The 12,773-nt window shown below is 43.3% G+C and overlaps 1 non-coding gene across 1 annotated transcript; it reads right to left on the bottom strand.

Moving 5' to 3' along the window:
• Positions 1 to 10,666: 10,666 nt before the first annotated feature.
• TRNAK-CUU lies at positions 10,667 to 10,739 on the bottom strand. The gene has a single exon. It is a non-coding gene; the product is annotated as a tRNA-Lys (tRNA).
• Positions 10,740 to 12,773: the final 2,034 nt, after the last annotated feature.

Here is a 12,773-nt window from a genome sequence, read left to right as displayed (position 1 = left end):
TTTACTATTGCTGATTTACATTTCTTGATTTAATTGTTTGAATTTTTAAGAGGAATGGTAATGTTTCTCTTTTTCTATCGGCTTGTTGTGGTTTCCAGTTCAGTTTTTGTCTGGACATTTTTTTTATGATCTCTTTATTCTGTATTTGGTGAGGGTCTATCTGTGTTCTGCTTGTGTGATACAGGCTTTAGGTATTCTGCTAGCATGTAGTTTCTGTGTAGAGATATATACAGCTTAACTTGTTCTGTTTTCCAAATGGGAGGAGTATTGGTGTTTAGGGCTTGGTATAATATTTGTAGTGTTGCCTTTTCATAGGTAAGGTTGTCACTGTTTGAATGCTGGCTGTTTTGGTAATTGATGTTTAATTTATTTTAATTGTAATTCAGTTTACCTAAGGCTTTCTGAGAGCCATGCCCACACCTAATATGTGTTACAATAAGCTTAATGCAGTATGGGATCCAAGTGTCTTTTTTGATTTTTTTTTTTACAGGGTTTTCTGGTTGGCAGCACAGAGGTGCATGTAAATACAATGTACATGCTGTAAATGATATATATATATAATTTTTTTTTGCATAAACATTTTTATTGGTGAATAGCAATAAAAGGAAAATACATTACAACATTTGATGTACAATTCGTTATTCCTCAGGTGTTTGACTGCTCTCCCTCCCTTCCCTTCCCACCCTCGCCCCCTTTTTACCTCATCAGACTCTACATTGAATGTCCTTTTGAATTTAAAACTGTTATAAATGCATCATTTTTAATTGTGTATGGGTAGGGAGGGGCTGGGAGGTACAAGGCTGTAAGTTTACCTATGACACCTGATACCCTTGCACCAGCCCTGGCTGCACTGGCTCCATGTGGGAATGTAAGATTCTGGAGCTGTGCTGCTTTGAGTCCTGTGGTTCTCCTCAGTCTCGGCCAGGGATTCATTTTTCTTTTTCTTTTTAAGCCCTGGAGGACAGCCATGGATCATGTCTGGGGACTCACGGTGTGAACATGTGAGCAGCAGTACAACCATAGAATGTGTGTGTCAGAGTGTGTGTGTGTGGGTTTCTTTTTCTCTGACACAGACAACAACTCACATACTTTTTCTATGACACACTCATACACTGAGAGTGAAAGTGTGTGTGTGTATGTCTTTATGTCAGAGAGAAACACCGACACAAACCCTCTCTCAGACACAGACAAAGTGAGTGTCTGAAAGAATGCGTGTAGGTGTTTGTATCTGAGATTATGTGTGTGTCTGAAAGAATGCGTGTAGGGGTTTGTATCTGAGATTATGTGTGTGTCTGAAAGAATGCGTGTAGGTGTTTGTATCTGAGATTATGGGGCGGATTTTAAAAGCCCTGCTTGCGTAAATCCGCCCGGATTTACGCGAGCAGGGCCTTGCGCGCCGGTGCGCCTATTTTCCATAGGCCTGCCGGCGCGTGCAGAACTCCGGGACTCGCGTAAGTCCCGGGGTTTTTTGTCAGGGGCGGGGCCGATCGTGGCGTTTTGGGGGCGTGGTTTCGGCCCGGGGCAGTCCGGGGGCGTGGCCGCGCCCTCCGGAACCGCCCCCGGGTTGCGTCTCGGCGCGCCAGCGGCCCGCTGGCGTGCGCGGATTTACTTCTCCCTCCGGAAGGCGTAAATCCCCCGACAAAGGTAGGGGGGGGGTTTAGATAGGGCCGGGGGGGTGGGTTAGGTAGAGGAAGGGAGGGGAAGGTGAGGGGAGGGGAGGGCGAAAGAGAGTTCCCTCCGAGGCCGCTCCGATTTCGGATCGGCCTCGGAGGGAATGGAGGCAGGCTGCGCGCCGATCCTGGATTTTAGCAGATACGCGCGGCTACGCGCGTATCTACTAAAATCCAGCGTACTTTTGTTTGCGACTGGTGCGCCAACAAAAGTACGCGAATGCGCATTTTTTAAAAATCTACTCCTATGTGTGTGTCTGAAAGAATGCGTGTAGGTGTTTTGTATCTGAGGTTATGTGTGTGTCTGAAAGAATGCGTGTAGGTGTTTTGTATCTGAGGTTATGTGTGTGTCTGAAACTGGCTGGCAGTGTGATTGTCACATTACTTGGAAACTGATTCAAGAGCTGACTGGGTTGGCAAGAGACTTTAACATCAAACCAGGCATCCAAGATCTCTCTCTCTCTCTCTCTCTCTCTCCATACTATAGTGAGACAGAGAGAGAGATGTGACCAAACATGGGGGTGGAGGGCAACCGATTGCATGGCTAGAAGGTTACTGCAGGTCTTTCCTGGTCTAGAGTGTGCTCTACTACTTAGTTATTTAGGAAAAATGTGAAGTTTATGTTGCAGATTTTTTGGCTGAATTAAGCCAGGCTCAGATCACATTACCTCTGACGGGTCGCTTTGGCCTGCTTTCGGGCACTGTTGAAACATATGCTGCAGGGAGAGCACACAAGGGCATTGGACAGATACTCCGAGGACCGGTTTTGAAAAAAAATCCACAGGGACTGATATTTTCCTGCAATCTTCCCCTGCTGGTGTGGATTATGGCTTCTTTGGGAATGCCTGGACTGGTGAGCAGGGAGAACCCTTTATGAATACAAAACCCTAAGGGGCCTTGAAAAGACTCTGCTTTTCCTCTGTGCGTGGGAACCCCAGGAGGTCATGAGGCCTTGCGTAGTCCTTGGCCCTTTCCATGTTTCCCTCTGCCCAGGACCAGAAGGGGGCAGAGGCCACAAATATTTAACTGAAAACACTTCATTTTAATTTTACCTCTGCATTTCATACTTTGAGATAAGAGATTTACTAAATCTCCATCTAGGCAGATATACGATTTTCAACCAAAATGTAACAGCGTTATAAAACCACAAAGTTTTCTGGAAGGGTGGAGCAAAACTACTGTAAGCTAAAACTCTGTTAAACACTGAGTAAATATTTTAGGCAATTAACAGCTCTAAAGTTATAGATATGATGATAACTGTGGCTTATTCTTATGAGAAATGACATAAATATGCCCTCCCAGAAGACTATGATAGCTGGCAGTGAAACAGTGATGCAAGGCAGAGAATGCCACAGGCTAGTGGGACACCAAAGAGTGAGCTCTTCCTATAGGAACACGCGAGAGTTCAGTCGGGATCCAGTGGTTTCAGAGGAGCTGGAGACCGTTGTGACACAAGGCTTGGAGCACGCACCCTACAAAGAAGGTACTCAAAATATGTTCGCTGGAGAAACAAAGGTAAAGGGCTGTTAAAGGAGTGGCCCTATTACCACTCCTTAACCTGTGCGGGACTAGCCTAGATGCCTGGTCCACCTTAAAACCCATAGAGGGAGAGAGCTCTGTGGACAGGATCCTGCTGGCAGGACAAGAGGCAGAGCCCAACTAGGAACAGGAGGCTTCACGTCTCCAGGAGAAGGAGCTCCTGAACCCTCTCTGTAGGAAGCTAAAGGTGAGGGTACACTGCTAGAAGGTAGGCAGTCTACTATTGTTTGGACACTCATTGTCTTAATAAAGTTTAAAGTACATGAAGAAAGGCTGGAGTTTGAGTGTCTGTGCCTAGAGCCTATGAAGTTTTGCTTGGTTATCCCACAAGGGGATTATGATAGAAACATTCAAATATTTGACAGGCTTCAAAAGGTACAGGAAGGTGACATTTTCAATAGAAAAGGAAATTCAGGGACAAAGATCCATGGTCTGAAGGGAGGAAGGTTTAGGTAGCAGAAACCAGCACTGTGGCAATGCTAATGGACAAAGTTATGAGGCTGCAGAACGGCAGAAGAGCAGAGACAAGATTTTTCTCAAAGTTTCTCCTGGCCTGTCTAACCACTGTTTTACATCTAGCTTGCGAGTGCTATGCTCTTACGTATTTTCTTCACTTGGGTCACTTTCCAGTTTTTGAACTATGCACTTTTAGCTTTAACTGCCTCCTTTACCTCACCATCAAACCATGCCTTTGGTCTTCCTTAAACCTTTTTTAATGTAAGGAATACACTGAATCTAAGCAAACTTTGCACCTTATGCAAACTTTTAACCCTTGCATTCGCTCCTTGTAGTTTTTTTTCTAACTAATTTCCTCATTTTATTATAATCTTCCTTTATAAAGTTATATGTTACTGTAATAGTTTTACTTATTATCCTCCCACCAGTGATTATGTCAAATTTTGTTTGCATTGTATTCACCATTGCTTAGCAGCCCCTTCACAGTAACCCCTCACCTGAGATCATTATGTTCCACTGAGGACTAGATCTAAAGTAGCTTCCCCTCTCGTTGGTTCTAGGACCAATTGCTTCATGAAGCAGTCATTTATGGCATTTAGAAACTTATCCTCTCTAATATGTGCTGATGAGACATTGACCAATCAATACTGGAGTGATTGAAATCTATTATTATTGTGCTAACAAATGTATTTGCTCTTTTCATTTCAGCTAGCATTTCACAGTCTGTTTCTTCATTATGGCCAGGTGACTGGTAGAATACCCCTCTACTATACTCTTTCCTGTTACACATAGAATTTCTATCCATGAGGATTTCATACTGCATTCTGTTTCCTGCAGGATTTTTATCATGCTTGACTCTATGCCATCTTTTGCATATAGTGCTACCCCTCCATCGATTTGATCTGCCTTATCATGTTGATATAATTTATATTCTAGTATCAATGTCCCAGTGGTTATCCTCCTTCCAACATGTCTCTGCAATTCCTATAATATTTATATTCTCATATCATTTGTAACTTAAATGTAAGTGCCCCAAGACAAGAAGAAATACTACACTTAATCACAAAACAAAATCTTCACATAAACTAATGTCTTTTTTTATCTCTTTTATAAGGCCATCATAATAGGCACTACCGGTGAAAACACATTTTCTTTGCCTTATTTTTAATCATCAGTCATATTATTATCAGCAAATCTTTTGGTCTGTTTTTTTATATGCAATTAAAAATTTAACTTGCAAGAATGATCAATGAAATGCAGAGATTCCCCGACACAAGTCCGTGTTTCGAGTCCCTTCTTCAGGGGGACCGTATCTTGATTTAAACAATTGATTTTTTTTCAATTAGTTGTCAAACGATGGCTGTATACAGCATTTCTTTCATTTTTGGTGCCAAGATACGGTTCCCCTGAAGAAGGCACTCGAAACACAGACCCGTGTCAGGGAATCTCTGGATTTCGTTGATCATTCTTGCAAGTTAAGTTTTCATTGGTAGTGCCTATTATGATGGCCTTATAAAAGAGATAAAAAAAAGACATTAGTTTATGTGAAGATTTTGTTTTGTGATTAAGTATAATATTCTCATATCATGCCATACATTCTAACTCATCAGACTTATTGTTCAGACCTCTGGCGTTTGCATATGGATTGTTCTGTCCCCAGCAGTGGGTACATGTTTGTATCTGTACATATTGTAGTTTAACTGTGTTTAGTGCAGTCCTCCCTTCTGAGGATTCTTGATACTGAAACACTTTTTGTAACCCATGATAAAAGTCTGTGAGCCTTTGCCTTTAAGAGGAGCCTTTGCCCTTAAGAGAAGCTCCATCCCCCCTCCACTTTCTCTCACTATCGGAAGAGCTTGAATGCCCCTCAATCTAACTTGTCTTCCTAGGTGCCTTATAGGCTCCAGAGACTGCCCTTCATGCTCCCCCTGTGTCACATGGTTCTTAGGCTCACTGCCATTGGACCTTGTCCCCTTGCCCCCAGCTTGTGGAGGCATTTCCTTTAGCAGCTCAGTCTTGCCCATGCTTGCTTCTGAGCCAGCAGCGCTCTGTAAAACTCCCTGAAACGATTGGGTTTTTTAGCTTCTTTCTTACTGCCTTCTTCTGAAGACTAAATCAGCTTCATATCCCTCATGCTTCCTACCTCTACCATAACTAACTCCTACAACACAAGAGACCTCCTTCTCCCTCCTGCTATCCTGTCTCCAGTTACCAAAGATCTTTGCCTTGGGGCTTACGTTTGAGATGCAACAATTGTAAGTAGAATTTACCTATACAATAAATTATTTCAAACTTAAAAAATCTTTGTCTTGAGGACTGATTGGAAAGAAACTTTAGCTGCCTGGATGGCAAACTCAGATGTCTGCCTGATCCAGAACATGGATATTTTAAAGTATTTTTTTATTTCTACTTTCATTTCTCTTTGTATTCAAAGTATGCTTGTAAGCAAATGATACAGGCAGTTTAGAGTCATTCACATCTGGGTACATTCATCATGGTTCTTTTAGTCTTAAACATAACCTAATTTCTAATTTCCCTGTTTTGCAAGTATTTTTGGAAGATATATCCCTCTGAACCATGCACTTCTGAGTGACTGTCAGCTTTCCCCCATGGTCTATTTTAAAAGCTACTCTGTACCCTTTTTAAATGTTAACTCTGGCAGCCTGATTCCACTCTGGGTAAAATGGAGCCCATCCTATTGGAATAGGCTTGCTCTTCCCCAGAATGTTCCCCAGTTCCTGACAATCCAAAACACTCTTCCCTGCACCATCGTCTTTTATTTATTTATTTATTTATTTATTTACAAATCTTAATATTCCACACTCATTACAAAGCAAATTGTTCGAGGTGGATTATGACAATAAATACATACAATTTAAATAAGATTAATACATATAACTAAATCAGATTAAAAACATCACATAAAAGCTTCTCTAAAAAGGTGAGTTTTCAGCATCTTCCTAAATATTTTATAATCATTTATCAAGCGCATATCTAGCAGAAGCTCATTCCATAATCTTGGCACTGTACAAGAAAATGCCCATTTCAGTGTTTGTCACCTGAGCATTTCACTAATGCTTGGAAGCATTAGTAACAGCTGGAATTCAAAGCACAAAGACCTAGGCAGATGATCGACACTGATCAATTGTTTCAAATAAGCTGGACTCTCACCATAAATCATTCTATGAACTAAAGTTAATACCTAATAGCACATCCGAAACTCAATAGGGAACCAATGCAGCTCCTGTAATATCTGGGTAATGTGAGCAAAGAAGGAACATAGAAACAGAGAAACATAGAAATGACGGCAGAAGAAGACCAAATGGCCCGAGGCTACACAAGCAGCAGAATTCATGAATATTTGCAGAGCTTCTACATAATATTTAGGCAGCCCTATATATAGGGCATTACAATAGTCCAAACATGTTAAAACAAAAGCTGGCATAACCATCCTAAAATCATCACGTTCTAGGATGAATTTTAATCTACGTAGCTTCCGCAGGTTAAAAAAGTCTCTTCTTACCACAGCACGCAATTGAGGTTGCAAAGAAAATCCTGTATCTAAAAAAAACAAACAAGATCATGAACCATTTCCATTCCCAAAATAGTATCCCCTCATCCTGACAAGAAATGGAAGAAAAGGGTATCTTTATCCAAATAACTGGTAAAATCTTGGTTTTCTTCCCATTCAGCAGTAAACCACTATTCTTCATCCACAGCCTTATCTCCTGAATACTCTTATTCACATGTAAAATGGTTTCCTGCATATGAGTGCTAGCTGAGCATAGCAAATTGCAAATCATCAGCATACAGGTGGAAATTGATATTCATGTCTTCTAACAGTTTGCATAATGGTAATAAGAAAATGTTAAACAATATAGCGGATAAACAGGATCCCTGCGACAACCCACGTTGTAAGTTCATCCATTCAGTGCTATTTCCTCCTACTGGGACCTGAAATAATGGACCTGTCAAATAAGAAGTAAACCATTTTCCTACCAATCCACCTAGCCCAATATCTGCCAACCTGGATAACAACAAAGGGGGAGATACTGAATCGAATGCAGATGAGATATCCAAATGAATCATCACTACTGCATGAACCCTATCTAATTCTCGAAGAATATGTTCTGCTACAGAAACCAGAACTGTTTCAGTACTATGTGCACTATGAAACCTACTTTGTCTTGGAAGAAGCATATCATCATCCTTCAGATAAGATGTCAGCTGATTCAACACCAATTTTTCAATGATTTTCACAACACATTGAGGCTCTGGAGCTCAGCCTGCCTCTGGGGTCCTGCACATGGAAAAGGTAGCATTTCTGCAGGTTCTGAATTTCAGTTTCCTACCAGGGAGCCTAAATTTAGCCTCCAGAATCTCCCTCTTGCACCTTCCTATGCCATTGGTCCCCACATGTACCACGACAGTCGGCTCCTTCCAGTACTCTTTTAAAATCTAATCTAAGTGGCTTGTGAGATCCACTATCTTTGCACCAGGCAGGCAAGTTACCAAGCGATCCTCATATCCATCAGCCAATCAGCTATTTACATCCCTAATGATTGAATTACCCACTATAATAACCATCCTATTCCTTCCCTCTTGAGCACATGGCCCTGGAGAAACATCCTTGGATTGAGAGGATAAAGCATCAACTGGAGGGCAGGGCCCAGCCATAGGATCACCTCCTACCACTTCAAATTGATGGTCTCCTGCCAGGTGACTTTGTTTCTCCAAAGCGGCACGAGGGTTCTACTATGTCCCTGAAGGTCTCCTCTGTATACTTCTCTGTCCACCTCAGCTCTAGTCTGCCTGTCTTCCCCCAGAGATCAGACTCATTCTCTGACAGCCAGGAGCTCTTTCTAATGGGTACACACATACAACTTCTTACAACAGGTGGATAAACATTCATGTGGCACTCAGCGCAAAAGATTAGGTGTGGGAAGAAATAAAATTTGTTTCATTTTTGTTTAGTTTTTTGGAGGGGTTCCCATGAATTTTGATCTCTTTAATGCTTATTTCATTTATTTAGTTTAAAAAAACAAAATAAACATTAACCCCCCCCCCCCCCCCCCAAAAAAATGGAAAAAAAAAAAAAAAGAAACAGGGTCTCCCGTCCCCACCATCTATATCCCTCTCATCATAAAAAATGCTGGGGCCAGGATCCTCCCCGACCCCCACTTAACTGCTCCAGGAGGTATCCGAGGCCTAGGCCCAGGCCAAAGACTTAGCCTTGCAGAGGCCACAATCGGTCACTGCAACCTTGGCCTAGGCCCTAATCAAGGCCCAGGCTTCGATGACTGGTCCCAGTGCCGGGACCTAGACCCAAGCCCAATGTTAGGGCGTGGTCCAGAGACCAGGTCCCGATGAATAGGCATCGGTCCGGATCCAGGCCCGACGAGAGGCTCGATCCAGAGGGTAGGTCCGGATGCATGGGCCTTGGCCTAGGCCAGGGCCCAGTCCCAGACCCGATGCTGAGGCCTGGTCTCGAGACTGGGTCCCGATGCCTGGATCCAGGCTGCTCAGGTGTTGGAACCCAGTGTCAACACCAGGCCCTGGCTTTGGGCTTGGGCCCATTCCTTGGCCTAGGCCAAGGCCCAGGCATCGGGATCTGGCCTCCGGGTCGGGCCCCAGCATCAGGCCTCAGTCCATGCCAAGGCCCAGTTGTTGGGACTGAGACAAGATACAGTGTCAGATTTGGTAAGTAGGGGGGGGGGGGAGGTTGGGAAATTTCCCAGATCTGGGCCTTTGTTCAGGTCTTGGCTGAGGCCCTGGCATCGGGCCAGGACCTAGGCAGAGATCTCAGCATCACACTTGGGTGTAGGACATGGCCCTTGCTTTGGGTCTTAGTCAATTTCCTAGGTGAGGCCCCAGATTTGGGTCTAGGCCTAGGCCTGACCAGCAACTTTTTAAAATTGATTTTCAAAATGAAACAAGATTCTGATGAAATTTCGGCAGAATTTAACTTGTTTTGTTTTGAAAATGTCTCCAAAACGAAATAGACAATTTTGTCTCATTTCCTATTTTGTTTCTCCCTAATGCTCATCCCTATAAGACTGGATTCCCCTAAGTCACTGCCGGACTTCTGTCTGTCTCTTGATTTTATTGAATTGCCAAAGTTTTAAAAGCTGATTAAAAAGTAGGTATGTCTCTCAATTTAAGGGTTTTAAATAACTTATTTGGTGTATTTTAAATCTAAGGTTTTTAAATTGATAACTAAGGCCTGGATTCACCAATCTATCACAGAATGGTGAATCCAGTGAAAACGGGGGGGGGGGGCGGGCCTGCGAAAGCCAGCAGCTTTAGCACAACTGTGGTGTTTTCACTGCTGGCTTTCGCACCCAATAGCACCACCGTGAAAGGTGGTGCTATTGGGCATGCTACTGGCACAATAATGTTACTAACCTTATCGCCACCAGCGAAGACACCACCGAGTCCACCTCCTCGCCGCCCTGACTCCTCCCCTCCCCACGCCGACTCCGCCCCCAGCACTTATCTGGCTAATTTAACCGGGATATTCAGCGAAGCGGCAGTGCTGCTGAATATACCTGGCTATGTTAAAGTTAGCCAGATATGTATAGACCAGCCCTACGGCATGTCCAGAGTTAGCCGGATAGGTTAACCAACTAACTCTGATTATTGGAGTTAGCCAATTAACCTATCCGGCTAACTCCACTCCTCCCTGGAACGCCTACTCCCACCCCATAAGAACATAAGAAAATGCCATACTGGGTCAGACCAAGGGTCCATCAAGCCCAGCATCCTGTTTCCAACAGTGGCCAGTCCAGGCCATAAGAACCTGGCAAGTACCCAAAAACTAAGTCTATTCCATGTAACCATTGCTAATGGCAGTGGCTATTCTCTACGTGAACTTAATAGCAGGTAATGGACTTCTCCTCCAAGAACTTATCCAATCCGTTTTTAAATACAGCTATACTAACTGCACGAACCACATTCTCTGGCAACAAATTATAAGAACATAAGAAAATGAAAAGTCGAACCGCCCAACGTGGGGCTCAAAACCACAACCCTGGGATTAAGAGTCCCATGCTCTACCGACTGAGCTAGCCAGGCAATCCAACTGAGCTAGCCGGGCGAAATGCCTCTGACTTATCCAGCTAAATTCAGGAACGCCTCTGAGTTGTCCGGCTAGAATTTAGCTGGATAAGCCATTTAATATTGTGGCTAAGCCATTTAGACGGATAGCCTGGGCTTCCAAAATGGTATTTTTAAACAATCTCCATGTCTCATTTAGATTTCTAACCCTTGCAAGTGCCCTTCCTGACTTATTTTTTCATTTTATCAGTTTCCATTTTTTAAGTTGAATGCTACTGCATTAGTTTAACTGAATATTCTCCCTTCAATTATTATATCAAGTCTGATTGCATTATGATCACTGTTGTCAAACAGCTCCACCACCGTTACCCCTTGCATCAGGTCCTGCAATCCACTGCGAACTACGTTCTAGGACTAGCTGCTCCATGAAGCAGTCATTTATGGCATCTAAAATTTTATCTCCCTTAAATATGCTGATGAGACATTCGCCCAATCAATTTAGGGGTAATTGTAATCCCCCATTGTTATTGTTTTGCTAAAATTATTAACCTATGTAATCTCTGTTAGCGTTTCACAGCCTATTTCAAAATTCTAGTCAGGTGGACTCTATAATCACATGGAATTTCTGTCCACAGAGTTTCCAGAATACAGTTTGTTTCCTGCAACACTGAGCCTGGGTGCTGTAATATGTATGGAAATGTGTAGGCTTATCTAACCTTGATGGGAAAACAGCAAAAATTGCCTTGGATTAGGTGCTATATCCTACAAGCGGTCATGCTCTATGGTTGGCAACTGAGATGTAGCTTTAGCAGTGTACACCAGAATATATCATCTACTATATCACCTTGCTACTATGAATTCTGGTTGGCAAGTGCACACATTCTACCCTTGATGCTCTCTGAAGTCCTTCAGAATGTACAGCATGTAAGAGACATCACCTTGAATAGGGATTATTTTGGTGTGCTTTCTAGGAATCAGGATACATTGGGTGAGCTCCTGAGACTGTTTAGTTCTAATCCTGGCTGCCTGTGTGAGAGTAGATATATTACCTTTTCACCCAGTGCTTCAGCTTTCTCTCGGTGATTGTGGAGGCATGCTCCTTCTCTCCTCTGCTTTTAGATCATGGTAACCAGATATTCCAACTCAGAGACATTAGATTTGAAAAGTACACTGGGGCCCTGCTCGGACAGAAAATGCGGTTTAAAGACCAATTATTATTTTTATAAATTGAATCAATCAAGCAACTCACTCTTGCTCTGCCTTAGGATATGGGTTTTGTTTTTCACATTTCTTCTGTATGCCTGTTTAATTTTGAGAAGGCTGTTTTGACTACCATAAATAACCCATTAAGAATTCATCAGCTCACAATTAATTTCAGGAAGATTGCTTTTGACAGATATGAACTTTTATATCCCAGTTATATTCCAGACAGCACAGCGGGTATGAGAGCATGAGTGAGTATTTATTATTATTATTATTATTATTATTATTATTATACACACTAGTAAGCTGTCTGCTTTAGACTCCATGCTCCTGCCTAGGTGGAAAATGCAAGGAATGGCTCTGTGAGGGTGATTGGCTTTAATGATAGGAAGGGTGGAGGGAGAGCTCTAGAACTCTCAACAACATCCTTCCTTTTGTCCCCCTTGACTGAGTGTCATGGGGGGCGGGGGGTGGGTGGGTTTCAGTGGGGAAGGCATGGGGAAAGGGTGTGGGTCAGAATCCTTGCAGGGATTGTAGGAGGGTGGGGGGTACAGGTAGTGGTGGTGGTGGTGGTGGGGGGGGGGAGGTGGATATATGTTTGGGTATGTATGTGGTGGGAGGGGTGTAGATGGTATGTGTGTATGTGGGGGGGATGCACTTTTTCCCCCTTGCTTTCTCCATGTTCTCCCCCTACCACTCTCCTCCCGATCCACGTGCGAATGGTGTGTGCGTGATGTGAGAATGATGTGTATGTGCTGTGGGTGCCAATGGGTATGTTTAAGTGGTATCGGCAGAAGAGTGAGCGCGGGGTGTGTGCGGTGGAGAATGGGAGGGGGCATGTCTGTTGGG

Source organism: Rhinatrema bivittatum, chromosome 5, assembly GCF_901001135.1.
Source record: "Rhinatrema bivittatum chromosome 5, aRhiBiv1.1, whole genome shotgun sequence".
NCBI classification, from domain to species: Eukaryota; Metazoa; Chordata; class Amphibia; order Gymnophiona; family Rhinatrematidae; genus Rhinatrema; species Rhinatrema bivittatum.
Note: the sequence above shows the minus strand (reverse complement) of the source record. Positions and strands in the feature narration are given on the sequence as shown.